Here is a 5,090-nt window from a genome sequence, read left to right as displayed (position 1 = left end):
AAAGAGAAAAAAAAGAAGAAGAAGAAGCGAGTGAAATAAAAATAAAAAATAAAAAACAAAAAAGATATATATATATATATATATCGAGCGATTATCTAAGTATAATATTCTATTATAAATGTGTAATAAAATCGAGTCCAAAGATGTTATATATATATAACGCGTAATCGCCGCTGATAATACGAAAAAGAGACGGCGTTGTCTTGTATTATAATACTTTGTAGGATAGCTTTTAAACAAACAAACAAACAAAAAGAAAAGGGGGTTAGATTTGTCCCTTTTTAACTTGCCCAATAAATCCTATCTGATGACGATCGACCATTAACCAACAACCCATCTAACCCACCACCCTACCTACCTTTCATCTATTTTCCATCCCTCATCTTCTTAACCCTCCCCCCTTCCCCCTTATCATCTTTAAATATATATAGGCGAATAAGTTGGTGTAAATAGCGTTTAGATTTTACGTAGACGTTAGCTCCGATGATGAACGTGATGACGACGTGAGAAGACGAATTAAATAAATAAATAAAAAAAAAACAAAAAAAGAAAATTTTCAAAATAATAGGGAGAGGTATAAAAACATATATATATCGGTCAAATGTGAAGTATCATATTCGAAAAAAATAACAAAAATCGTTGACACACACATCTTCCTATTCTTCCAAGTCTAACGAATTCTCTCGTTGTCCCTGGGCGTTAATGTACATACATATACATATATATATATATGTATATGTTTATGTATGTATGTATATATACATATATATGCGAAATATTCTCAACTCGTATTAATTAAACAAGGTTTATATATAAGCTATGAAAAAAAAAAAAACAAAAAAACAAGAAGGTAACTTATAAAGATTCAACAACTTTTTTCTCTATCGACTTTATCGAATTATTATTGTGTATTATCGAGAGAACACCGAGAATTTTGAGGTTCGACGTTCCGAATAAAAAGCGAACTTTTTAGATTTAATGCTTTGTTAGACCTTTCGATATATATAGTTCGTGCTCCGCTCAGACGTACACAATCTTACATAAAATATACACTAATACACGTAAACACTCACAAACATAAGGGACATTAATTATTTTTATTATTATTATTAATTATTATTAATTATTAATAATTATTATTATTATTATTATTACTATCATTATCATTATTATTATTATTATTATTATTATTATTATTATTATTATTATTATCATCATTATTATAATTATTATACACAAATCCTAAGGTTAATATCAAAGTCCAATTTTTACCGCCTGAGATACGTTGAATTTTTAGCGTTGGCGCGATCCAAGTACAAAGAATTTTCTTAACAAACAAACAAAGAAATAAACAAAAAAAAAGGAAAAGAAAGAAAAAGAAAAATTAAGAAACATTTAAAACAAGTGGGACCGAGAGTACGATCGATGGATGATGATAAATGGGGATGAGTGCGATTGTTTTTAATTATACGGTCGTATATAATTATATAAATACGAGTTTGTTATTCGTAAAACGTTTTCACATACATATTCGCGTAGAAGAGGTGAAGAGATTGATAATGCTGGCTGTATTCGTCATATTTATATAAGCATGAGAAGGAATAAGAGAAAAAGAATATCACACACACGTTGTTCTGAATATATATTTTCAAAAACACATATTTTTCTGTTTTTTTTTTAAATATCGAAGATCGCATCGAACCCATTTTTTTAAATTCCTCCAAGAGAAGATAATATTATAATTTTTTATCGTTTTTTTTTTTTTTTTTAATATTTTATTTTTTTATTTTAAACGAATTTATTTTCTATTAGCTGAAAAGACCCCTGAACAAATTGTTTTCTTTTTTATTTCATAAAAATAAATGTCTCGGAAGAAGACACAATAACAAATAAATATATATATATAAATAAATAAACAAACACAAACAAATAAATTAATAATAGATATATAGAAATAAGTATAATAATTTTATTATCATTAATAATTTATCGTTTCGTAATCAAGTAATAAAAGAAAAAAGAAAGAAAATTGCTGAGAGATACAAGAAGAGAAGAGACTCGACCGAGAGGAAAAAAACAAACGAAACAAAAAATGTCAAAAAAATAAAATAATTTATTTCATTGAGGAGAGAAGAAGAAGAGAGTATTATTGTGTAATATCGATAATAACACCTATAATATAATAATATCGATATATTCTCACCCACTTGGCGTATAGAAATCGCGAACTCATCTCGTGTTTCTAAAAACGTGTATTATTAAATAATAATAATAATAAAAGAAAAAAGTAAAGAGAACGTCAGTTTTTTTTATGCACAAATGATATAAATAACGTGCGCTTTATTGAGAGCATAAAAGAAAAAACACAGTATAAAAAGGGCCTAAAAAATATCGAAGGCACCGTTTTGCGATTGTCGTATGTCAAACGCGGAACGTGGAAGTTCCAAAAGGGTTGAAGGAGTGGTGGAGGAGGAGGTGGAGGAGGAGGAGGGAACACAGTGCTTTCTTGAATCCTCGATCAACATTCCAATTTTTCTTCAGCTTCTTCTTTCTTGCATTCATTTTATTTTTCACTCGTTTCATATATTCACTCATTATTTTTACAATTAGAATTTGTTCGTGTATCGTACGAATACATTTTTGAATATTTAATGATTATCTTTCTCTCTCTCTCTCTCTCTTTTATTTCCTCTCCAACTTCTCTACTCTTCTAATCTTCTAATTTTATTTAATTATTTTCTCTTTAAGAAAAAGACATACGTGTGTATATTTATTCGAAATCCATAAGAATTGTGTTACTCTTCGATCGCATATTTTTACTTTTTTTTTTTTCTCGATCGGTCACCCCCTTCCCCCTCTTCTCTGCGCCCCCGAGAAATCAAGTCGATGAAATATGGCCGTTTTGATTTTTTTTCCTCGGGATTGAAATATATATAAACATATATATATATATATATATCTTTGTACATATCCTAACACTCATTTAAAAGAAAAAAAAACAAGTACACAATCACACGCACACGCGACATTAAAAACTTTTAAAAAATATTATTATTATTATTATTATTATTATTATATTATTAAACGTTCTTGTGTGTGTGTGAAAAAGAATTCTTTAAACGTGTCCATCGTTAAAATTAAGGTTCTTCGTAAATTATGGCGTTCTAAGGAAGAAAAAGAAGATTAAAAGGGAGAAGAATGGAAAAAGTCAAAAGTAAAGGAGAATAATAACGCGGATGGAGACAAGTTTTTAAAAAGAAGAAAACAAAAATAAAAAGCAAATAAATGCGAGCAGTTTTTTTTTTTTTGTACACGCGTCGTGTATAGTAATTAAGTGTGTATGTGTGTGTATATTTAATGCGTACGTTTTAAATATACACATGTACACATGTTGTGTTTATGTGTTATTATAGTTTGATTGATCTTTCACTTTTTTCGCTAATGAAATACCACATAGTTGTTGGCGAATCGTATTGTTCTCCCATTTTTCATTCCAAATGCATTTAAGATATTTTCTGTCCTCTTTTTTTCTGTTCTCTTCTTTTTTTCCTTTTTAATTTTATTATCTCGTATATACGTTATTAATATTTGTCGTTAACGAAAAAGAAAAAGTAATTTTTTTTTTCGGATAGGATGGGGATGGGATGGGGTGGACAAGGGGGTGGTTCTCTTCTCATATTTCTTATCGAACCCCCTACTACCCCGTTTCTCCCTTTTTTTCTTTACTTTTTTATAATATTTATGTTCGCCTCTCGTCTCGTTGTTTTTTTTTTTCTATGATTATTTATAAAAATTAATATAAATATAAATTATACGAGGTGAGTAGTATACGACGAGGACGATCGCAAGCAAGAGGGGTGGGAAGGGGGGGGGTGAAGTTTAGGCAAAACGCAAATGGGAAAGTTATTTTTCTTTTTTTTTGTATTTACAATTTGTTTTTAATAAAAACATGAATTACACAAAGTACACTTATTAAGGGTTCACGTTTTATTCTTTTTTTCTTTCCATCGATTATTATCCATTTTATTATTTTGTTAAAACGAGTGAAATCACAATCCAACAACCGATATTTAGAGTATAAAATTATTCACACCGCATAATTCCTCCATTTACTTTTTCCGTTTTTATTCCAAATTTCTCGATACGATAGGAAAGCAAAAAGCAAACAAAAAAAAAAACAAGAAAAATAATAAAAAAACAAGAAAAATAAAAGAAACGTCTCCGTCTATCTAATAATACCTACAATTAGGGGTTTGTATATATAATAATACATATAGAGAAGTAATCTTTATTATCCTTTTTATTGTAACCTTCATTATAGTCCCTAAAGTACGGTACGGCATTATTGATGATAAAATAAAATAAAAATAAAAAAAAGATAAAAGAAACGAGAGCTTACGTTTTTTTTCTCTCAAGTGCATTTGAAATAATCAATTTATCCTTCGAATATATATTATATTCTATCGCCATATTTTTCCGATTTTCGCGATCCAAATATATTTTCAATATTATTATAATATATCTCATTGGGATGTTCAACACTTTTAACGAAATCCGTTTGAATAAATTTGACATAAATAAAAAAAACAAAGTGTGTAGGGGAAATACGATTTGTATAAAACTGAAAAAAAAGAATCGCGTGTGTAGCTTGAAAATTTGACGAGGGAAAATAAGAATAAGGAGAGAAGGGGGTGTTTTCACTATAAATACAAATAAATGTTTTTTCATGAGATTTATCTCGGAACGTAGCTGAAGCTTATCGACAAATATCGTTTATAATGATAAGAATATTCAATATTGTTGATACCGTATTACACAAAGGGAAAAGAAACGCGTGGGAACGAAACTGACGGTGATATTAATGCTACTATTTTGTACGATACGATGTTTTGTATATCCGTTTTATTGTACAGCCGGTCCGGTATTTATGTTGATGATAAAAGATTTTTTTTAAAATTATCTTTTTTGTTTTATTTTATTCTCTTAATATAATCATAACGTCGAATATTAAAAATAATAGCGTAATGCACATATATATATATATATCGAATTTATTATGTTCCTCCAATATGTGTCGAAGCGATTAACAG

The sequence above is a fragment of the Polistes canadensis genome, unplaced genomic scaffold, assembly GCF_001313835.1.
Source record: "Polistes canadensis isolate GaletaPanama2010 unplaced genomic scaffold, ASM131383v1 scaffold_47, whole genome shotgun sequence".
NCBI lineage: Eukaryota > Metazoa > Arthropoda > Insecta > Hymenoptera > Vespidae > Polistes > Polistes canadensis.
Note: the sequence above shows the minus strand (reverse complement) of the source record.